The 24,631-nt window shown below is 42.0% G+C and overlaps 2 protein-coding genes across 6 annotated transcripts in view; one reads left to right on the top strand and one right to left on the bottom strand.

Annotated features, from left to right (window-relative positions):
• Positions 1-24,631, bottom strand: part of CDK15 (cyclin dependent kinase 15) — a 135,577-nt gene that overhangs the window by 93,587 nt on the left and 17,359 nt on the right. The window contains exons 1-2 of one of the 2 annotated variants that reach the window (XM_063712965.1): positions 4,372-4,546; positions 2,400-2,529 (exon numbers count right to left, since the gene is read on the bottom strand). The exons of the other annotated variant lie outside the window; for it this stretch is intronic. The gene's annotated coding sequence lies outside the window, so the exon portion shown is untranslated. Of the gene's footprint in view, positions 1-2,399; positions 2,530-4,371; positions 4,547-24,631 lie in introns of those variants that run through there. 2 annotated transcript variants of the gene reach the window in all.
• The window catches only part of ALS2 (alsin Rho guanine nucleotide exchange factor ALS2), an 81,948-nt gene continuing 79,978 nt past the window's right edge, over positions 22,662-24,631 (top strand). Inside the window, exon 1 of one of the 4 annotated variants that reach the window (XM_024243234.3) lies at positions 22,662-22,908. The gene's annotated coding sequence lies outside the window, so the exon portion shown is untranslated. Of the gene's footprint in view, positions 22,909-22,930; positions 23,806-24,631 lie in introns of those variants that run through there. The other 3 variants (XM_054549665.2, XM_024243233.3, XM_054549663.2) reach the window with 3 other exon arrangements.

Genomic DNA, 24,631 nt, shown 5'->3' with positions numbered 1-24,631 from the left:
TTAAGAGTTGCCATTTTTTTCCAATCTTTGCATTCTATCTTTATTAAATTTAGCCAAATATAACATTTCTGGAATACGTTGATTATCACAGCATTCAACAGATAATATGAGAAATAATGTAAAATCTATGTTATAAACATTGAAAATAATTCATATATGTCCACACAATGGAGTAATATGCAGCTGTTAAAAGAAAGGAGATCTATATATAATGACATGGAGTGATGACCAAAATATATCGTTAAGTTAAAAAAGCAAAATGCAGAACAATATTTGGTGGCAAAGAAATGAAGGGAAATAAAGTATAGTCAGGGCCAGGCATGGTGGCTCACACCTGTAATCTTGACATTCTGGGAGGCCAAGGTAAGAGGATTGCTTGAGCCCAGGAGTTGGAGACCAGCCTGGGTAACATGGTGAGACCCCATCCCCAAAAATAAAAATAACAAATAAAAAAAGTGTAGTAGTAATCTTACCAATAGCAGCAATATTATTACTAGTATTTTAAATCTTTGTAGAGGAAAAAAGATTTCTCACCCATCTCTAGGTTCATGGATGACATCCATATACCAATAGACAGATTAACAAGAGAAAAGCACACAAATTTATTTAATGCAAGTTTACACAACACAGGAGCCTTCAGAAATGAAGACCCAAACAAACAGGGAAATCTGTATTTTTATGCTAAGCTTGATGAAGAAAAGTAGATAATTGTGAAGAAACATGATTGGAGGACAAAAGGGTCTGATCTAATGGTAAGAAACTGGGGAGAACTTAGCGAGACCTGTTTGTTCAGATTATTCTTGGTGTCTCTGTGTCTTCAAGGATAATGATATTCCTTTTTACAGGGTATAGGAAACTTATCTCTGGAGTTGAGGTCTTATGACCTACTGTAGAGGGAAGTCAGCTAGATTTTATGACCTGCTTTAACAGAGAAGGGATGAGAGGAAGATGGGAAGACGAGAATGACTTTCCTGCTTCTGCTGTTTTCTCAAATACCAAGGTGCCATACTTGGGGGTAGCATATTCTGAACCCCATCATTATTATAGGCATATCTTAGGTTAAAACTAGTGAGCAATTATGCTAATGCCATTGGAAACCAAACTTTTCAGCGTGAGAGAAAATAGACATAAATATCAAATCAAAGAAATCAAGTAAAAATTATGTGATCTTAAATTTGACTTGGAAATAAAAACTTACGGTTTTTATTTGTTTAAAAAAATCTCTGTCAACCAAAAAGACCTAGAAGCAATGACAACTCAATAGCTATGAGCAGCCCTACTGCTCCAATTTTGGTCTCTTAACACCATTTTCCACTAAAAAGAAAGAGCTAAACATCTGTGGAGAAATGGTGGATTCCAGATTCCAGGTCTGGAGTATGAACTCAACAAATGAGCCTGGGATGTCTTTCTTGCCAGAAAACAAGGAAGTTATCAAGAAAGATGTCCTAGGCTCATCTTAAGCCAGTTGGAGTCCTGTCAAAAGGATATGAAAGCCAACCTGAAAGGGACTCCCATTGGTTTAAGATTGGGCAATTTGAGTAGCAAAAAGAATAATGACTGCAATGGATTGAAAAACAGGGAATGCGTAAAATCTATAACTTTACAGTAATTCTAAACAAAAGTGGTCACTTGAAGGTTTCTAGTTTACAAACTTATTACTCTGAATATTAATAAAGGAGAAAAGTCAAGTATTTTGGTATTTTCTATATAAATTATTTTTTCAAGATTATAAAATACTTAATGAGGGAAAATTTTTTCCTTATGGGAGAATTCTAGCTAATAAATGCAGAAGAAGGGATAGAAATAGAAATATCACTATCATGGAATCTCTAATGCAATGATCTAAGAAAACAATCATTAATGGATGCTAAAATCATTAGGTGGAGGATTGATGAGGAACTTTGCAATGAAGGGGCCAGGCTGACACCATCTGAGCCCACTGATTAGTCTTAGCTTCACTAAATTTGGGACATCCAGATACTATGTGCCTCCTGTAATGATGGAACGGGACATATAGCTCCACCTGTGATGTATTTTTGACTAAAGAAAACAATTAAACCAGAATCTAATAAAGTTTCTAGCTCTAAAACCAAATTACAAGAAACATGGAGGATACAGAAGTTAAATAACACCACAAGGAATCAAATAGGCAAATCAGGAAGGACAAAAATCTCTAACAGATTTCTCTAACAAATCAATGGCATTAAATAAGAAGAAAATGAAGAGAATTTAAAAGACTTAAGGGCCAGGCCCAGCGGCTCATGCCTGTAATCCCAACACTTTGAGAGGTCGAAGCGGGACAATTGCTTGATCTAGGAGTTCAAGACCAGCCTGGGTAATATAGTGAGACCCCATCTCTACAAAAACTGAAAAAATTAGCCAGATGTGGTGGCACGCACCTGTGGTCCTAGCAACTGGGAAGGCTGAGGTGGGAGAATTGCTTGAGTTCAGGAGGTCAAGGCTGCAGTAAGCCATGGTTGTGCCACAGCACTTCAGACTGGGTGACAGACTGGGTGACAGAGCAAGATCCTGTCTCAAAAAAAAAAAAAAAAAAAAAGACAAAAGATAACAAATGCAATGTGTAGATATTGTTTGGATCCTGATTTGAACAAATTAACTGTAAAATGACATTCCTGAAAGAAGTATTGAAATTCAAATATGGTATTAGATGATTTTAAGAATTTATTTTAAATTTTACATGATGATTATGTTTTAAAAACAATCCTGCCATTAGAGATGTCCATTAGAGTATTTATAGGTAGAATGGCATAATTTCCAGGTTTCCTTTAAAATATTACAGACATATAATGCTGGGGGTAGAAAATACAAAAGTGGTAAAAATATTGATCATCGTTTAAACTGAGTGATAACTATATGGAGGTTCATTTCTGTGTATTTAAGACTTCTGAATAAAAATGTAGAAAAATAACAGTATTAAAAAAACAACTTTATACAAAATCTATACATCTTAATAATGTATTTCCTTTTTTATATTCATGGCTATTTTCATCAAGGGTGGTGGAGGCTTTCAATAAAAATACAGCAATCATCATCATCATCATAGCAACAGTTACCATGTCCCTGCTTGCTCTGTGCCAGGCTCCATGCAGGCAGAGATTAACCCTTACAATGCCATGACAGTGAGGTAGGTACCATTATTAACCACACTTAATCATTGAGGGAACTGAGTTCAGGGAGTTTAAGTAACTTTCCCCCAAGGTTATTAAACTAGCAAATAGGCCAGGCGTGGTGGCTCATGCCTGTAGTCCCAGCACTTTGGGAGGCCGAAGCAAGTGGATCACCTGAGGTCAGGAGTTCGAGACCAGCCTGGCCAACATGGTGAAACCCCATCTCTACTAAAAATACAAAAATTAGCTGGGTGTGGTGGCACGTGGCTGAAATCCCAGCTACTTGGGAGGCTGAGGCACAAGAATCGCTTAAACCCAGGAGGCGGAGGTTGCAGTGAGCTAAGATCTCACCACTGCACTCCAGCCTGGGCAATACAGCAAGACCCTGTCTCAAAATAAATAAATAATAAAATAAACTAGCAAATAGTAGAAAATATTTATAAAACTCCCCAAAGACTATATACCAAATTTCACAAATTTTATTTAATGAGGAGACATTAATAATTTGTATTTGTAAAAGAGCATGAACTCTCTGTCAGTGTGCTCACATTTCTTACTAATTATAAGGCTGAAGTTTAAATGAGTTGTTATATTTCGAATAAACCAGTAATAGATAAACTAAACCAGGTATAAGTGATGCTAGTTCATTAATCAGGAGGCATGTAACATTATCCTTTGTAAAAAGATGGTATGTCTTTTGGTAAAAAATAAAAGCAGCAGAGTACAATTCTTTTTTTTTTTTTTTTTTTTTTTTTGAGACAGAGTTTCGCTCTTGTTGCCCAGGCTGGAGTGCAGTGGTGCGATCTTGGCTCACTGCAACCTCCACCTCCCGGGTTCAAGTGATTCTCCTGCTTCAGCCTCCCAAGCAGCTAGAATTACAGGCACGTGCCACCAGACCTGGCTAATTTTGTATTTTTAGTAAAGATGGAGTTTCACCATGTTGGCCAGGCTGGTCTCGAATTCCTGACCTCAGGTGATCCACCTGCCTCAGCCTCCCAAAGTGCTGAGATTACAGGTGTGAGCCGCCGCGCCTGGCCAATTCTTAAGTCACACTTCTTCCTTCTTCCTGGAGTACCCTAACTTGAAACTGACATGCTGAGATCGCTGTCTGCTGACAGTCAGCAGAACTGCAGGCACATGGTATCTCGGTCTCCTTTATAGCCTTACACACATACCTATCTGTTCTTTCTTTATATCATACTATTATTGCATAATAGTATGCTATTTGTTTACTTGTACTTACTTTTCACAATGAAGTTGATGTTGCAAATTCCAGTGTTATCTTCCATTTCTATTGTTTTTAATAAAGAGTAAGGTTCGAAACTGGTGAGTTATTGAGTTTTACTGACTTTAAAAGACCATTCCTGGGACCCTGTGAATAATATGCTTAGGTTTCTAGCCTTAAATTCCATGGTCCTTGCCTTGATACTAGATTCCTGCCTCTCATTCAGGCTTTCTCCACATCCTGGACTTCACTCCTGAAACAAGATTACTGGTTGTGGATCAAAATTCTTTTAACTACAAATGGAATGCTCAAGAATGCTGAGTGATTCCATATGTGTAGGTCCACATTCTAAATCTACTGGAAAGCATTTGATGTGGAAAAAAAAAAAAAAAAAAGACATTGCACAGGCAGGTAAGGAAATCTCATTGCAAGGTGTCCTTGTGACAGAATGGCTTAGCTTGTGAAACAATGCCATTCCAGTAGTCCTCCCCAATCCGTGGATCTGCTTTCCATGGTTTCAGTTACCCGTGGTCAACCACAGTTTGAAAATATTTAATGAAAAATTCCAGAAATAAACACCACATAAGTTTTAAATTGCACGCCATCCTGAGTAGTGTGATAAAAATCTCACACTAACCTGCCCAGGATGTGAATCATCCCTTTGTCCAGCTTATTCATCCTGTATATTCTTCCCTCTTATTAGTTACTTTGTAGCCCTCTAGGTTATCAGATCAACTGTATCTTGGCGCTTGTGTTCAATAACCCTTATTTTACCTAATGGCCTCAAAGCGCAAGACTAGTGATGCTGATATATTGTTACAATTGTTCTATTTTATTATTAGTTTTTGTTATTAATCTCATATTGTCCCCAGTATAAATTAAACTTTATCATAGGCATGTATGTATAGGAAAAAACACAGTGTATATAGAGGTTCGGTACTAGCTTTGATTTCAGGCATCCACTGTAGGTCTTGGAACATATCCCTTGCCCCTCACAGATAAAGGGGGACTGCTGTATACTGACCACTGTACCTAAAAAAGGACTCATCATCTCAAACTGTAGGAATACTTGGGATAGCTGTAGAAGCAGGGAAAGTGGAAGACTTCTTACTTCCAGTCTAAACAAAAAAGAAAATTATGCTTCTACAGACCAGATACTTTCTGTTTTTCTTTGCATTTATACGGTTGATTGGTTTCTTGAGTCTGAATGGACTATGGGAAAATTCCAGAAAGGACTTGAACTGATGATGTGATTCCCCTGAAATGGAGAACCACAACTTTATATTTAATTTTCCACTTTCAGTATAACAGCATGAATTTTTAAAAGAATGACTCAACGTTCTTTTTATAAAGAACAGGTTGCAAATATAGCACAATCAGGTCCCAGAGTGAGGCAACTTGTCATGAATTTAGTCCAAGTCTTCTGGCTCTAGGAAGTGAAAATAATAAGAAGGCAAACACATGGTTTACTTACATTTACTCATAACCATTCTGTGGCAAAATTATTAAATAATTTGCCCAAATAAGCAAGACGTGGTAGAACTAGGATTTGAACCAAGGTGGATCAGCTGCAGAGGCCATACTTTTAGCCTACTTCACCATTTTCCTTCTCCATACAATTTAAGAATGTGGAGATGATGAGTCATACCAGAGTTTTTGTGCCTGTGCTTGCTTCTGCCTTCCTTCAGTAGGCATTATCACCGAATATGGCTACCATTTTGTATCTGTTCTAAACAAACACTTTGCATACATTATCCTAGTTAATTCTGTGATGTAGATATTTATTCCCCCAATTTTGAATAAGAAAACTGCAAATTGTTCAAAGTTTTTTAGAGCATAGATATCAGAACTAGAATTTAAACTCACTGGTGCTGGGATCAGTGGCTCACGCCTGTAATTCCAGCACTTTGGGTGGACGAGGTGGGCGGATCACCTGAGGTCAGGAGTCTGAGACCAGCCTGGCCAACATGGTGAAACCCTGTTGCTACTAAAAATACAAAAATTAGCTGGGTGTGGTGGCGCGCACCTGTGATCCAAGCTACTCGGGAGGCTGGGACAGGAGAATCGCTTGAACCCTAGAGGCAGAGGTTGCAGTGAGCCAAGATTGCACCGTTGTACTCTAGCCTGGGTGGCAACAGCAAAACTCTGTCTCGAAAAAATAAAAATAAAAATAAATAAATAAACTCACTGGTATTGATGCTAGGGACTTAGCCATGTCTCCACACAATGAGGACCTGGATATTGTGAGTAAGCACCCTTTCCCCTGACACAATGGGTCTGAGAGCTCAGCACATCATTCCTTGTATGTGGGATTTGCTTTTTGGTACTCATGTGAAAAAAACTTCCTCTCTGACAGGAAACATGCATTACTAAAATAGAGGCTGAGGTGAGTTCCTCCACCTGCTGTCTTCAATTCCATGCCTCTCTCTCTAGCAGTCCCTCACAGTCAGTGTACACGCAGAACAATCAGTCCACTGTAGAAGTGCCCACCCAGCCTATTGACTAAAGAATGATGATACCTTTGTACAACTTCTTAATTCCTGTGAAGTACATTGAAACGCTCCCATTAACTTCTTTAATATTATCCTAAAGTTTCTTGCTCTGTCAGAATAAAGTGGTCTGGCCTGGAAACCCTCCTTTTTCATGAAGTTCAGCACACTCCGCAGTACTAAAAACAGTAATTTTAGAACTGTTTGAAAACGTCTTCTGCAAGTTATTATTACTTTAAAATACGCTGTGTGTTTTGTGGATGTATAAAATACAGATAAACGCAAGTTGCAAAACCTGATTTGTAAATTTCTGATATTCACAAACTGTGTGGGAGATCCTCTAAGACTCCCTCTTCCCATCTCAATCCCAGGGTGCCTGGACCCTTTCTGGCCCTCTTTCCAGAAAGAAGACAGCCTTGTACCGACAGCACCACTCGGTGGCCAGGATGGAGAACTGACCAAATCAACTTTTCTTCCCTCCCAACTTTTTTTTCCTCAAGACATGGATGCCCTTTCAAACCCCAAACCTCTCCATCTACCCCAATCTTCCTTGGAGTTTGCGACTCACAGCCAAGTTGGTTCCACCTCAGGCACTCTTTCTAAAATGTACACACATCCTTTGTTAAAAAGTCTTTTTTCTTCACCCTACCCACTTGCTTCATAAGATTTTCTTACTCTTCCAACTGCCTTTATCACATACATAAGCCTAGCAGTTGCTAGAGCCGGACAAGCCAGACTTGGCCCCAAGGCTCTGAAATGTAGAGGGACTAACCACACTTTTTAAAAATTAAGTATTTTAAAGCTTTGTGTAAATTGATTAGGCCATTCACCCCTCAGAAATTCTGTCCTCCTCCCAGCTCCCAGCCCCTAGTATCCAGTTGGCTCCTGCCCATAGCAGTCTTCTATAGCTGCCAGGGATGGAGGTGGAGATGCAAAGTAAGAAAAGAAAATGGAAAGGAAAAAAGGAAGGAAAAGAGGGAGGGAGAGAGGAAGAAAGAAAAAGAATGGATAAAAAGAAAAATAAAGAGGGAATATTTTCGCCTGGAGGACCCCTTATGCAGCTCCCTTCCTCACTGTTTCCCATGGGTGGTGGGACTGAGAGGAAGCATAAGGGGACCCCAAAACACTCAGTAGTTAAATGCATAAAAATAATAAATAATCTCATAATGCAATATTTCTAAAACAAACTTTAAAATTAAAATAGCCTGGATGCGGTGGCTCACTCCTGTAATCCCAGCACTTTGGGAGGCTGAGGCGGGTGGATCACCTGAGGTCAGGAGTTCGAGACCAGCCTGGCCAACATGATGAAACTCCATCTCTACTAAAAATACAAAAATTAGCTGGGCGAGGTGGTGGGCACCTGTAGTCCCAGCTACTCAGGAGGCTGAGGCAGGAGGAGCATTTGAACCTGGGAGGTGAAGGTTGCAGGGAGTTGAGATCACACCACTGCACTCCAACCTGGGCAACAGAGTGAGACTCAGTCTAAAAAAATAATAATTATTAAAATAAAAATTAATGCACAAAAATCCATGATGAGTAAAATAATCAGTATCAGAATTTTAAAAAGAGAATAGTGGTTTCCAATCAGTTCACAGGTCCTAGGTCACTGGGCTGCCAGGAGGGCCCCCCTCCCCATCCTCCTCTCTGCCCCAGCCCCCACAGAAAGGGTTGATCTCTATGTGAGAACAGATCGACAACACAGGGCTTTATATATAGGTGTTTCCCAAATTATAGGAATTGTATTAATTTTTCTACTCGATGTAATATGTGGGAGGATATTTTCATATCCATAAGTATAAAGGCACACATTGTTCCTTCTGCCTTGGGCTCCCATATGGCTGGGCAGGGTGCTGTTTCTGCTCACCAACCCTTCTTCGCTGTGCCCCACAACTCCACGGTTTCCATAGATCTCTCGGTCCTGGTACCCTGAAACATGCTTTTCTTTAAGCACCGATATTCATGAAAAATGACTCACTCCATATCAAGGGTTTTTTCTTCTCATTTTCTAAATTACAAAATACTGCAAAAGCATTGCTTTCAGCTAAGAACAACATCATAAATCAGTAATTGTAAGTTAGCCCGGAACTAAACCATTATTAACCTCACTGTTTCTGTGGGAAAATAATTCACTTGCAAATAAATATCTGAGGCATGATTTTTTGGTAGATACGGGGACTAATGCTTTTTAAATAAAAATGTATATAGAAATGTATGTGTTATGCATTGTAATATGAAAAAAGAAGCTCTTTAGCCCTAAACTACTGCTCTTAATTTTTAGGGGGAAAAAAAAAAAAAGAAAGAAATTTTAAAAAGAAAAAAACAAACAAACCAGGGTGCTTGTAATGCACAGCTTGAGATCAGAATGCTAGGCCATGTCAACAGCATAGGCTTTGCCAACAACACTGAGACAAGAAAAGAGTAAGACAGGGAAGTATAACACCATTAGGCACACATTGCATAAAACTATTCAGATACAGAAGAACATTTTATTTAAATATAGATATTTACATTTTATTAAAATATTCTTGCTTTGATGTCTAATTACTTATAAGTCAATATAGGATTTATGAATGTGTCTCAACAAGTCTCAAAGAGCATGTGCTTCCATTCTAAAAATAGCAAGCTAGCATCTGCTTACCTGCAGCTGGTGATTAGTCATTCAGTCCACTAATTATTTTTTGGTATGAGATGAGCAGAAGCATTGCTATTTAAATCATTCCTCCAAATTACCGCATGTCATCAGCAGGTCTTTGCTCCTCACTTTGGGCTTTATCTTCTTACGTGAAGTTCAGCCACATGGTAAAATACTCCCAGATGTCAATGAGGGGTGAGTGCCCCTTTTCTAAGGTCTCATCCACTTAAAATCTCAGCATATATTTTTTAAAAACAATTGTCTAAGTTGTTCTTAACTACCTTGTTTGAGAGAGGAAATGTAATCTAATGTAGTAAGAATAAAAAATGTAACATGCACACACACACACACACACACATGCACACACATACACACAGTCTCTATTTTAATAGTTAAGTAGAATAAGGTACCCAGACTACGACTGTACTTTGAAAGCACATCTTTCTGCGGTTTATTTATTTATTTATTTTTGAGACAGAGTCTTGCTCTGTACTTTGAAAGCACATCTTTTGTGTGGTTTGTTTATTTATTTATTTATTTATTTATTTATTTATGAGACGGAGTCTTGCTCTGTCGACCAGGCTGGAGTGCGGTGGCGCGATCTCAGCTTACTGCAAGCTCCGCCTCCCGGGTTCACGCCATTCTCCTGCTTCAGCCTCTCCGAGTAGCTGGGACTACAGGCACCCTCCACCATGCCCGGCTAGTTTTTTGTATTTTTAGTAGGGACGGGGTGTCACCGTGTTAGCCAGGATGGTCTCGATCTCCTGACCTTGTGATCCACCCACCTCGGCCTCCCAAAGTGCTGGGATTACAGGCGTGAGCCACCGCGCTTGGCCTGCAGTTTATTTTTTTAAATGCCTCTTTGACCATTTCTGATTAAACATCTTCAAAGTTCCCCTACTTACCTACGGAATCAAGTGTTGATTCCTCAGCTTGGCTTCTAACTACCTGACTCTATCGTGCCCTACCTACCTCTGTTCATAGGAGCCACACCAGTAGCTCCTCTTTCTAACCAACCTCCCTTGCTCATCTGACTGAACCTTCCTGTGTTTCTCATCTGACATGTTCCCCTTCCTTTGTGCCTAGCCCTCCTTCAAGTCCAGACTGAGGTGCCATCTCTGCTAAACCTTTACTTGCTTCTTTGCCCTCCCCTCCCCAACACTGACTTTCCCCAAGGCTGAGCTCTGGGTCACTGATTGTCTGATTTGTGCAATCTTTTTTTTTTTTTTTTTTTAATTTTTTTAAAGACAGTCTCGCTCTGTCACCCAGGCTGGAGCTGGAGTGCAGTGGCATGATCTTAGCTCACTGCAACCTCCACCTCCCAGGTTCAAGTGATTCTCCTGCCTCAGGCAGGAGTAGCTGAGATTACAGGAGTGCACCACCACACCCGGCTAATTTTTGTATTTTTAGTAGAGACGGGGTTTCACCATGTTGGCCAGGCTGGTCTTGAACTCCTGACCTCAGGTGATCCACCCACTTTGGCCTCCCAAAGTGCTGGGATTACAGGCGCGAGTCATTGCGCCCGATCCTGATTTGTTCATTGTAATCACTATTTTTATCGTTTTCCTCACAAGATGGTAAGTATACTAACAGGATATGAACTAGATCTTCTACCTCTTTTAGAGTCCTAATAAAGGCTTGTCAAATTAAGTAAGAGTACTTATATAAATGTGAATACACCTCTCCCACACACGCACATATACACACACACAGGATGGGCCCCTGGAACCGATGTTTACTTAGTATTCATTCCGATCCCCCTCTGAGGCATATCCCTGTACCACCCTCCCATGAATCTTATCTTCAGTTTTTAATACTGGCCTTCACTGACCCTGTTATTTCATTTCTGTCATCCTCTATCATCCCTTTTTTAAACCGCACTTTTTATATTAGTCCTAAACTCTACTTAACACCTTAATTTGTCCGGGCATGGTAGTTCACACCCGTAATCCCAGCACCTTGGGTAGGCTGAGGTGGAAGGATCACTTGAGGCCAGGAGTTCAAGACTGGTGTGGGCAACATAGGGAGACCCTGTCTCTGCAAAAAATCAAAAAATTATCTGGATATGGTGGTACCTACCTGTGGTCCCAGCTACTCAGGAGGCTGAAGCAGGAGGATCACTTGAGCCCATGAGGTCAAGGCTGCAGTGAGCCATGATGGTGCCACTGCACTCCAGCCTGTGTGACAGCATGAGACCCTGTATCACAAAAACAATAAACAATTTTCTGGGTGTGGTGGCAAGCAGCTGTAGTCCCAGCTACTCAGGAGGCTGAGGCAGGAGGATCATTTGAGCCTAGGAGTTCGAGATTGCAGTGAGCCATGGTTGCCCCACTGTACTCCAGCCTGGGTGACAGAGTGAGACCCTGTCTCAAAAAATAAAAAATAAAATAAAAACACCTTGATTCATTAGGGGTTGAAGTAGGGAGAAAGCAGAGTATTTGGAGTTTGGAGACCTGGGTTTGAGTCTCCCACTTAGAATAGTTGAATTAACTTGGACAGGTCACTGGGCCTCAGTTTCTTCCTCTGTATTTTGGGAATAATTATTCCTAGTATGGGGTTGTTTTGAGGATAAAATGCACACACAAAGAATTTTGCAAATAGTACATTAAAAATATATCATATTGCAACATTATTAAAATTAGTCCAAACATCATCACCTCCCAGAGGCTGCATCACATACCACTCTGCACTTGTGGATCACTCTGGGGAAGAAAAGCCATTGCTTTCAGTCTTTTTGCCATTTGAGACCAGGAAGATCCTTGTCTTGTATGACTTTTAAGGATAGAGAAGTGGGAAGAACTCTCTTCAATTCCTCCCAGCGGGCAGCCAATCAGAGGATGTGAACTATGAGCAATGGCAACCGGGTAGGTGACAGAAAAGGCAAGTACTTATGTCTATTTCAATGAACTGCATTTCAACAAATGGTTAAATTGCTGAATCTCAATAAGTGAATTCATCAAATAGTCAGTAAAGTGCAAGGCACTGTGCTAGACTTGAGAATTTAAAAATAAGTAAAATTGTCTGAGAGCTTAGACTCTAATAAGAGAGACAGACAGGTTTGTAAATTAGTGTTATATATGCCATGATAAAAGAACTTATAAGTAGATTTGACCCAGACTGTGCACTCACAGTATTGAGTCTACGACAATACGTAGAGAGATACATTTGGATATATTTTCTGTTTTCCTTTTAAGGTCAGATTCTGTCTAATAGAAAATCTAGCTTTGCTGTCATACTATCTGTCGTCGTCGTCATCGTTGTTTTTAAATGCTTGGGTTTGGAGTATCTACTCTATACCTTGACTCCACATCCTCTTTAGATACCGCCCCAGGTTTTGACTCCACAGCAAACCTTGAAGGAGATGTTTTCACTTCCTCACCTCCCATTCTGTCTTTAACTCACCCCAATAAAGTTTCTGTGTTTATTGCTCTAACAAACCTGCCTTTGCCAAGTCACCAGAAATTCCATGTTATCAAACTCCAAAGGCTACTTCTCAGATCTTAACTTGCTTTACTCTTTGGTGGCATTTAACACCATAATCATGCCACCCTTTTTGAAAGCCTCCTTGATTCTGTAAAGTGGGCACTTTCTTGGTTTTCCTCCTGCCTCTCTGGGGACTCCTCTGCAACCATCTTTGCTGATTCCTCCTCCCCTGCTCAACTTCCTAATTTGAGTGGACCCAGTGTTCACTCTGGGCCGTATCTGTACTTTGCTTCTAGATAACTTCATCTAGTCCCTTGGCTTTGAACGGCGCCTATCTATGAATAATTCTCAAATCTCCAGCCTGACTTCTTTACAACACCAACTGTCAATTTGACATTTCTACTTGACTGCCTAAAAGGTATTCCAAAGTTTAATAATATGGCAAAAACAGATTTCTCGAACTGTGCAGAGATGGCTTCTCCTTAGTTTTCTCCAGTTCAGAAAATGGTATTCTTGTCCGGGCGCGGTGGCTCATGCCTGTAATCCCAGCACTTTGGGAGGCTGAGGCGGGCGGATCATGAGGTCAGGAGATCGAGACCATCCTGGCTAACACGGTGAAACCCCGTCTCTACTAAAAATACAAAAAAAAATTAGCTGGGAGTGGTGGCACACACCTGTAGTCCCAGCTACTTGGGAGGCTGAGGCAGGAGAATGGCGTGAACCCGGGAGGCAGAGGTTGCAGTGAGCCAAGATCGTGCCACCGCACTCCAGCCTGGGTGACAGAGTGAGACTCTGTCCCAAAAAAAAAAAAACAAAAAAAAACACACACACAGAAAATGGTATTCCCATCAATCAGTTACTCAGAAAAGTAAACCCAGGCAGCCTACAAATAAAATCTCACATCTAATCCATCAGTAAATCATGTCAATTCTACTTCCAGAAAATAACTCAAGTCTATCTAATTCTCCATTCATACAGCTGTCTCTCCCTAGTCCAAGCATCAACATCCCTCATCTGGCCTAACGCAATACCTTCTACTAAGTTTCCCTGCTTCTGAAACCACCTTTGCAAAAATTAAAACTGAGGAAATTATGACAGTGAAAGTGATCAGACCTAACCGACTCCATCTTGCTTCTAATCTTTGAGCTGTCCTTGTTCATTTCCTGGGTGAAGGCCAAACTAACTTTGGGAAGGAAATCAGTTCATGGTTTGACTCTGAAACAAAACTGATAATAACCCTTTCATGAAAAAGGGCCCCTTCTTGCCTGGGGACCAGTTTGCCTTTGCAGGACTAACAAATTAGTTGTAAGACTAGAAATTAGGTTTAGAAGTCATGCAGCCTCTGTCTCCAAGAGTCTGAACCTCCCCAAATTGCTCCTGGGGATAATGTTACTATTATAAAACCTAAGATCAGTGCTTGGGATATTTTGCAGACCCTGCACTGGATGGATCAGCTGACACCACCCGGACCCATAATCTGGCTCAACCAGTTCTGCCATCCCACTCAGGAACAGAAGACAGCCAGAAAACCTCACTTCGACCCCCGATGATTCCATCACCAATCTTACCAGTCAGCACTCCCCACTTTCCAAGCCCCTACCTGCCACTTTGTCTTTAAAAGCTCCGATCCCCCAAGACTGATTTGAGTAATAATAAAACTCTGGTCTCCCGCACAGCCGGCTCTGCCTGAATTACTCTTTCTCCATTGTAATTTCCCTGATAAATTTTCCTTGATAAATTGGCTCTGTCTAGGCAGCAGGAAAGGTGAAGCCATTGGGTGGTTACTTCCTTCCTAAATTTCCTATAATCTATTCAGTCTGAATGAACTTAAACAAATAATATTAATTTTATGAACTCCTAACTCTTAAGTAAACATCTTTTTAATATTCTGTGTAATGAAATGGAAGTACCTGTAAAGCACACGCTAGAATGAACTTTGAAAAATATAAATCAGGTCAGGTCATTCCCCCACTTAAAACTTTCTGATGGATTTAGGATAAAATACACAGTCATACTCTGGCCTACCAACCCCTACATGATCATTGTAACCCCATTTTGTGCCACTCTTCCCTCTCACCCCTTCTCTGCTAGCTATTTTTGGCTTTCTTTCTGTTTCTCAAACACAAATGATTTCTCCCTTCAGAGAACCCAGCAGGATCTTGGACTAGATGCTTTCCATCTTCGCAATCTCTAAATAGAATGAGTGTGCCAGGGCTCAGGCTTCAGACTGCTTCTCTTTTCTATCAATGACTTCCAGTATTATATCTCCAGCCCTGATCATTCTCCTCAACACCAGACTCCTATCCAGTCAATGCCTAGTAGCCGTATAAAATATTGCCATTTTCTGAACATGAAAACCTAATACTTCCTTCCCATAGCCTCCAATATACTCTTTTTCCAGTCTTCCCTATCTCAGTAAATGACAGCTCATCTTTTTTTTTTTTTTTTAATTTTTGAGATGGAGTTGAGTGCAAGGTTGCTTACTGCAACCTCCGCCTCCCGAGCTCAAGCGATTCTTCTGCCTCAGTCTCCCTAGTAGCTGGGGTTACAGACAGATGCCATGACGTCCAGCTAATTTTTGCATTTTTAGTAGAGACGGGGTTTCACCATGTTGGTCAGGCTGGTTTCGAACTCCTGACCTCAGGTGATCCTCCTGCCTCAGCCTCCCAAAGTGCTAGGATTACAGCATGAGCCACCGCACCCAGCCAGCTCATCTTTACCAATAACTCAGGCCTTAATTCTTTTTTTCAAAGCTCATGTCTAATCAATGAGCAAATATGGCAGGCTCTAATGGCATGAACCCGGGAGGCGGAGCTTGCAGTGAGCCGAGATCGCGCCACTGCACTCCAGCCTGGGCGACAGAGCAAGACTCCGTCTCACAAAAAAAAAAAAAAAAAAAAAAAAAAAAGACAGGCTCTACCTTCAAAATACGTCCAGAACCAAACTGCTTTTTACCTTTTCCTCCATTGCCGCTTAGGGCTAAACCATCATAACTATCTGCAACTATTACATTAGCCTCTTACTGATCTTTCTGCTTCCAATCTTCCACTCCTACATTCTGTTCTCTACTCTCTACAAAGCAGAAGAATCATCCCTTGAAAAAGGGAAGCTAGATTACAAAACCCTCTGTGAAAAGGCCTCCAAGGGTTGCCTGTATCACTCAGATAAACCCTTAGTTCTTTTCCTGGCCCTATTACCAGATCATTATCTACTGGCTCTTATCTTATCTCTCACTTTCCCACCCTTTTCTCAGCTCTAGCAGCACCACCCTCCTTGCCTTTGCAGTTATGTCCATGTGGTTTATGTCCTCACTTCTTTACAGGTCTCTGTTCAGATGTCTTCTTTTTTTTTTTTTTTTTTTTTTTGAGACGGAGTCTCACTCTGTCGTCCAGGCTGGAGTGCAGTGGCGCGATCTCGGCTCACTGCGAGCTCTGCCTCCCGGGTTCACGCCATTCTCCTGCCTCAGCCTCCCGAGTAGCTGGGACTACAGGGGCCCGCCACCACGCCCGGCTAATTTTTTGTATTTTTTAGTAGAGACGGGGTTTCATTGTGTTTGCCAGGATGGTCTCGATCTCCTGACCTCGTGATCCGCTCACCTTGGCCTCCCAAAGTGCTGGGATTATAGGCGTGAGCCACCGCATCTGGCCCAGATGTCTTCTTAAAAGAGAGGCTTTCCTTGTCCAGTTAATATAAAATTTGACCCTTTGCCTTCTAGTTCCTTACCTTTCTTTGTTGTTCTCAATAATAATAGTAATAATAATAACAACATACATAATATTTACTATGTACCAGGTACAAGAGCACTTTACATATATTAGGTCATTTAAACCTCACATCACTCCATAAAGTAGGCGACATTATTACCTGTTTTCTGGATGATGACACTGAGACACAGGGAGGTTAAACAAATTGTACCAAGGTCACAAAGCTGGAGTTGAAATGTGAATGCAGGCTGTCTGGCTCCAGCGTGCCCTTTTAGCTACTGCACTATTTTGCCTCTTTACAGCCCTGGTCATTACCGTATTTTAGATTTATTATCTCCCATTCTTCCCACTTGTTTCAGTTACTGCTGCATAACCAACCACCCCAAAACTTGGTGGCTTAAAGCAACAACTTGTTATTTCTCAGGAATTTAGGTCAGGAATTCAGGAAGTGCTTGACTAGGCTGTTCTTCTGCTTCACTTGGCATTGGCTGATGCCACTCATTCAGCTGCATTCAGATGGTGACTGGGCTGACCTGGAAGGTCCCAGAAGGCTTTACTCATATGTCTGGTACCTCAGTGTTTATCCATGTGACCTCTCTCTTCATATGGTCAGTCAATCTGGAGTATACCATGGAAGCTGGCTTTTTAGAGAGAAACATGGAAGCTGCCAGTTCTCTTTAAGGCCTTGATTCAGAACTTCATTACTGCCACATTCTATTACTCAAAAAAAAAAAAAATCTCAAGGCTAGCCTATATTTGCGGGGAGAGGACACAGGATCCATCTCTTGATGTGGGTAATGATGTTTGTATGCATGGAGGGAGGAAGTGATGACTTCCACGTTGAGACTCTCTTCCACACCACCAGAGTGTTTGTTCCATAAGAACACGGACTCGTGTCTATTTTATTCATTATTATGTCTTTTCAGCGCCTAGAACAATGCCTGACACATAATAAGTAGGTAATAAATATTTATTTTGTCCCTGAATTTAAGGGGCAGGTGAAAGAAGGAGTCTGCAAAGGTAAAGGAAAGGTTTGAAGGAGTAGGGGGAAACTCCTGCTATGACTCCTGGAAGGAGTGTGTCCCAGCAGTCAAGGAAGAAAAAAGTGAAAGGAAGATATGATTGAGAACTAGACCCTTAAAAAAAATGTTTAGGGATGGGTGCAGTGGCTCACACCTGTAATCCCACCATTTTGGGAGGCCAAGGCAGGCAGATCACTTGAGATCAGGAGTTTGAGACCAACCTGGGCCACCTGGGCCACATGTGAAACCCCATCTCTACTAAAAATACAAAAATTAGCCAGATACGGTGGTGTGCACCTGTAATCCCAGCTACTTGGGAGCTTGAGGTGGGAGGATCACTTGACCCCAGGAAGTCAAGGCTGCAGTGAGCCAAGATTGTGCCACTTACTTCAGCCTTGGCGATGGAGCAAGACCCTACCTAAAATAAAGTTTAAAAGCTTTAAAAATAAGTAAAGAGCATAAGATTAAAAATTTAAACAGCACAAAATGGCATAGAGGGAAAAGTGAATTTTCTTCTCCCTCTTGTTCCTGATTCCCCTCAGCAGTGGTAGCCACTCTTTAATGTATCCTTTCAGAGCTAATACATGCATATACTAGGATAAAAATATATGTTATACCCATCTATTTGTTGATAACTAAAATTAAAATCCTGAGTTCCCCACCCAACTGAATGGACCCTCTTTTGGCCAAGGGGACCCCTGAGAAACCTTAAAAACTGAGTTCCTGGCAACGGCAGAGTCAGACATGTCTCATTATAACCCCTCCCTTCTGTGGCTTAGACACAAGTGACCAGCCATTAAAATAGAGATCACAAAACTGATGCAACAGCCTCTTTGTGGCAATAAGATACCAAATCACAAACAGGATCTAAGGCCACACCAGGAAAGGGTTGTCACACACCCCTACACTTAAAGAATAACCTATGTTCTGGGCCAGGTGCAGTGGCTCGCACCTGTTTGGGAGGCCAAGGTGGGAGGACTGTTTGGGCCCAGGGGTTTGAGACCAGTCTGGGCAACAGAGTGAGACCCTGTCTCTACAAAAAAAAAAAAAAAAAATTAAATTACCCGAGTGTGGTGGCATGCACCTATAGTCTCATCTACTCGGGAGGCTGAGGTGGAAGGATCGCCTGAGCCCAGAAGGTTGAGGCTACAGTGAGCCATGTTCATGCCACTGCCCTCCAGCCTGGGTGTCAGAGTAAGATCCTGTCTCAAAGATGAATGAATGAATGAATGAATGAGCTATGCTCTAACTGCCAAAGGTTTCTTTCTTTTTTTTTTCCTAGCAGCTAAACAAGTGCTGGCATTGAGATAAGCAATATTAAAACAATTGCAGCTCATTTACCACCAGACGCTGACTAACTGAGTCTCTGTCCCACAAGCCATAACTACAGCTTTGATTGGACAAGAGACTGATTTCAGTAACCTTCTCCTGATAAGAGACCACCAACCATGGACTGGTTCTGGCTAGTTCACAGTGGCTGAGCACTTAAGTGCCTTTGTATTCCTGCTTCACCTTCAACATTAAATGCATTACATAATTATAATTGCCCTCTATATCAAAATGATATTATAATTATGTAATGCAATTAATGTTAAGTCTCTATCCCAAAGTGAACATGGGATGCATGTAACATGCATGCTATTCAGTATACATGTGTCAGGACCCCCCTTAGTGAATATTCAATCTGTTCAATGTATATGTTTAGCCAACCCATTCAGTTCCTGCCTCAATCTTTCCTCCTTCAAAATGCCTGCTAATGGTCTCTACTGTAGGCTATACTTCCAAGCCTGTCAGTATGGCCACCTTGCAGGTTATAACTCTTTATAAGAAAAGAAGTCTCAGCTGGGTGCAGTGGCTCACGCCTGTAATCTCAGCCCTTTGGGAGGCCGAGGCACGTGGATCACGAGGTCAGGAGTTTGAGACCAGCCTGGCCAACATGGTGAAACCACATCTCTACTGAAAATACAGACATTAGTTGGGTGTGGTGGTACGTGCCTGGAGGCTGAGGCAGGAGAATCACTTGAACCCGGGAGGTGGAGGTTGTAGTGAGCCGAGATCGAGCTACTGCACTCCAGCCTGGGTGACAGAGCAAGACTCTGTCTCAGAGAAAAAAGAAATGAAGTCTCCTTTCTAAATTTGAGATATTTGTATATCTCAAATTTAGAAAGGTGATTCTTCAGTTTACACTATCTTCCAACCTACCTATCTCTCTCCTGAAAAGACATACATAACACACAATTGGTAGACTACTATGCACAGGACTTAGCATCTAGCTTTTTTCTCTTAACTCCTAATTTCCAGATCATTCCATATCAATATATAGGGATCATCCTCTTTGTTTTAGATGGTTGCATAGAATGCTTTCATTCTATGACAGTACCATTAGATTACAAAATGAGAAGATGACTATCGATTTCAGTAGACTTAAGGAAAGGGTGAGGAAGACTGGGAAGTCAGAAAGTAGAGGTAGGAAATTAAGTTGGAAAGGAAAGAAGGCAGAAAGTAAAAAAATTAAAGATGAGATAGATAGCAGGTTTATACACTGTAAGTACACAGGAATAAGAAGACAGGCAGAGGTTGAAAATACATGAAGGAGAAGGGATAAGTAATGGAAATGTAAATAAAAAATGAAATTCTTAGCCCCCCAACCAACTGAATAGATCTCCCTCCACTCTCCTTGGCCAAGGGGATCCCAAAGAAAACCTTAAAAACTAGTTAAGGCCATGATGGGAAGGTAGGTTGGACATACCTCATTATATCCCCTCCCTTTGGAGTTTAGACCAGCATTAAAGTGTTCTAAACCATTTTCATGAAGTGAAAATAAGGATCATAAGACTGACAAAATAGACTCTGTAGCAATAAGATTAGCCAACTCTAACCTGACTATGGTATAGCATTACAAGACAGATAGCAGGCCTTGAAGAAAATAAAAATATTTTACCCCAAAATATATTTCTTTTACATATTTTGAAATGACCCTGCAAAGCTGTCTCTTGTGGGGGGAATTTGCATTTTATACAGAATCCCTTTCCTTTTTCAGGTCTTTTCCTGATCCAGGAGAGATTGAACCAAGAGTCTGACACATTTTAAGGTCCTGTAACATATGCTACCTGGAAGCTTCATCTATGTAACAAGAATCTTGGCTTCCACAACCCCCTTCATTTTAACTCAAACATTTCTTTCTGCTAACTTCAACTCTTTGGAAAAGCTTAGCTTTTTCAACCCATCATAAAGTCTCTGAATCCACCTATGATCCGTGAGCACCACCACCCCCCCCACGTATTGATCTATGTCTTTGCCTATAACTTTTGTCTCTCTAAAATGTATAAAACCAAGCTGTAACCCAACCACCTTAGGCACATCTTCTCAGGACTTCTTGAGGCTGTGTCCCAGGCCATGGTTACTCATGTTTCCATCAGAGTATATTCAACCTCTTCAAATATTTTACAAAGTTTGTCTTTTTTCATCAACAGAACAAAGTCTTTCCTTTGGGGAGATTGGAGGGATCCTGAGTTCAGGTGGAGACATTAACCTTGAGAGGACAGAACACCCCTTCTAAGAAGAAAGAGGGAGAAGAAAAGGACTCGGTGAAAAGGAGCCGGGCTCGGTGGCTCGCGCCTGTAATCCTAGCACCTTGGGAGGCTGAGGCGGGTGGATCACTTGAGGTTAGGAGTTCGAGACCAGGCTGGCCAACATGGTGAAACGCCATCTCTACTACAAACATAAAAATTAGCCGGGCGTAGTGGTGGGCACCTGTAATCCCAGCTACTCGGGAGGCTGAGGCAGGAGAATCGCTTGAACCTGGGAGGCAGAGGTTGCAGTGAGCCGAGATCGCGCCACTGCACTCCAGCCTGGGCGACAGATCTAGACTCCCTCTAAACAAAACAAAACAAAGCAAAGCTGGTTGCAGGTAGGTTTTGTGGTAGCGGCTGATGGGATTTGGGATTTAAGGAAATTCACCTCTAGTGGTCTCACTTTCCTCAGAGATGTAAGAGACAAAATTTTTTATTTTTATTTTTACCAAAGCGGGTGAGCGAGTAGAGTTCAATAAGAGGTTAGAAGAGCGTGAGGGCTGGGAACAGCAGGGGAGGGGAATAGGAGATAATCTGCGTAGCAATGTGTAAACATGACTGTCTTAGGTTCAGCAATATTGCGTAGTGGCACGTGGAAGTCCCGACTGAAGTTGGACACTTTTAGTTCGCAGTGGTGCCAGTTCTCAGGGTTGTGTGATTTTCTGCACAGATGAAGGAGTGAGCAAGGTTGGTTGAACTGTTGCAGACTAACAGTTTTACAGGTGGGCGAAGGATCAGAGAGGAAATTGAGTTGAGAGTGTTGGTGAATATGATATAGGAGTTTCAGAACCTGACTACACATCTGTCGTTGATGGTCTAAATATTTGCATGTTTGCAGGTCCAGCGATGGCACAATGCCTAGCAGCAGAAGGTTTGCACCCACTGTGCGACGTAAGTGGCGGCTCTGGAAAATCATAAAATCATGGGAGGACTTGGGAGTGCAGGCTGGGTGGGGTGGGACTGTGGCTGCGAAAAACAGTGTTATGAAACTGTGCGCGGGACAAGAAAGCTGATTTTACTGATTGTATATTGGGGAGTCCTACGGGAATCACTGGAGAGGCCAATTCATTTTCTCCGATCCCACCCCATCTTTTGGGGTTGCAACTAACCAGTAAGTTTACACATTGCGGATACAATGGCAAAACGCGGCCGCGAGGCGATGACGTCATTCGCGGGAGTGGGGGGGAGCAGCGACCACCGTTAGGGTACTGTTTCCATAAAGGCAGTTTGAAAATATTTCAGCCTTTTTACTTTCATACTTCCGGCCCTTGCAGTTTGAGGTGATAACAAACGACTGCTGCTAACAAACGACTGCTGCTCCCAACCACTCTCACCACCGCCTGTTACCATGGAAGCGCTCGGGTAGCTAGGCTTGGACGACTCTATTCTACGTCATCGTCAAGGCGCATCCCAGGACTAATAGCTCCGCCCTAACCTAAGGGAGGGGATGTGCTCCCAAGTACGTAGCCTGCAGTGCCTAACGCATTCTCAGTAATTTTGACCCCCAACAGACACCGTCGACAGTCTCCCAAGAACAATTCCCAGGAGCTCGGATTCCAAGAGCCGCCCGCGCCCTCGTTTACCTTCGCTAGTCGCCCTGCAGCCCCGCCTTGTCCGGAGGCCCCGCCCTCCATGAATCAGCTGATCCCGCGGATCCACGGGGTTGCCAAGCTCGCGCCGGATGCGGAGCGCGGTGTTGCCGGTGAGCTTCAGGTGAGCGAGCGCGGGTCCCGGGTTGGCTATTGGCTAAGGAGGGCTTATCGGCTGAGACCCCTTGTATGCGGAAGGCCGGGGACAGGGAGCTAGGCGGAGGCTGTGGTCGAGGCCGGAGAGCGCGCTGCGGGGGCCTGCGGAGACAGCGCCCGCATCTTGCCAGCTCTGGGTGCGATCGACCGCTCCTGCCGGTCCAGCAGCGCCCGAGGCGGCGCCTGCCTTGGCCCCAGGTTCTCCCACTTGCCCTGGTCTCTCCCTCCCCAGACTGGGCGCCGCTGCAGTGGTCTCAGCCGCGTGAAATTCCTTCAAGCCCCCTCTTCCCGCCTCCACCCACGCTGCCTTCCAGCTATTCATTCATGAGAATTTCTTGAATGCCCACACTAGGCGCTGAGCTGATAAACTGGGGTCCGTGGCCGGGAACCCTGCTGAGTGTCCCTGGCGGCCTTGCCACGGGGTGCAAATCGCGTTGGAGAGTGGACCAAAGGTTACTTGAAAAGGCGATTGCGGAGAAAGAAAATGGCTTTGATAATAAGAATTAGTAGTTTAGGCAAGTCTTTGAGCGTATCAAGTAATTCATCAAGAGGAGAAGATAAGTTATTTTGAGAAGCGAAGCCAGAAAAATAACACAGGTCCTTGACGCTGGTGTTGGTCCTCGGGTAATAGGGCTACTTTGGAGACAGGCAACAGTAGACTGGTAGAATCGTACTATTGCTTAAGGCTTTGATGGTGGAAGAGAAAAAACACTCTTGTTGAAGTGGCATATCCAAGAACAGTGCTTTCTTTCTGGTTTGGGATGGAGAAGGAACTGACTGCTGTACCCAAATGAAGATCTTTACTCACTTACCCTTATATTTGGCTGTACGGAATAAAATTGTTTGATGTGTTTATTCTGAGCAGGTACAAAACTTCAGCAAACCTATTGGTCCCACATTTTCCCCTCCATTTATCATATGATTTGGAGTGACCGGTTGACCTTTAAGTTAATGAATAATTTAAAGCAGTGACAAATTTGTTTTTGCAGTAAACTACAGTGTTTTAACCTTAATAACATAAGCATAGTGGTTAAGATTCTAGGCTTTGCATCTGAACATACCCAGAGTCACATCCATTTACATCTTTGATTTTGGGCAAGTTATTTAATCTCTCTGCCTCAGTTCTCTTATCTCTAAATTGGGGATAAAAATGTTTTCCTGATAACAGTACGTTTACATGTAATGGTTCATGTATCGTATTTATTACAGTGCCTGTTTTATGGTAAATAGTCAATACATATTAGCTATTTTTATAATTAATTCCTCCCACTACATCATGTTCCAAACTGACTCTTCCTAAGTGATGGGGAAGGGAACTGAATATTTTAAGGAAGTAGCTATAAAATATGATTTCAAGTTGTTCTGTAGTAATTTTGGTATTCCATAAGGACATTTTAATGTGAAAAAGATACTGACAGAATCCATACGTGGTTTGAATTTATTAGTTTCTGAACTATGACCAGTATTAGCAGATTTAAAATTCATAATTATAGCAAGAAAACGTCAAAGCTATTTAATAGTGTTAAAATTTGAAACTATAATGATCCAGAAAAATGAAATACCAAACAGATAATTTTGGGAAAAAAACAAAACTTGAGTGGCATTATGCAGGCCATTTATTTTTTAAATGTACACAATATAAACAGGAATCCCTTCTCTCCAAATTTCAGTTTTTCAGAATTTGGGCTGTC

This window comes from Pongo abelii, chromosome 11 (genome assembly GCF_028885655.2).
Source record: "Pongo abelii isolate AG06213 chromosome 11, NHGRI_mPonAbe1-v2.0_pri, whole genome shotgun sequence".
NCBI classification, from domain to species: domain Eukaryota; kingdom Metazoa; phylum Chordata; class Mammalia; order Primates; family Hominidae; genus Pongo; species Pongo abelii.
Note: the sequence above shows the minus strand (reverse complement) of the source record. Positions and strands in the feature narration are given on the sequence as shown.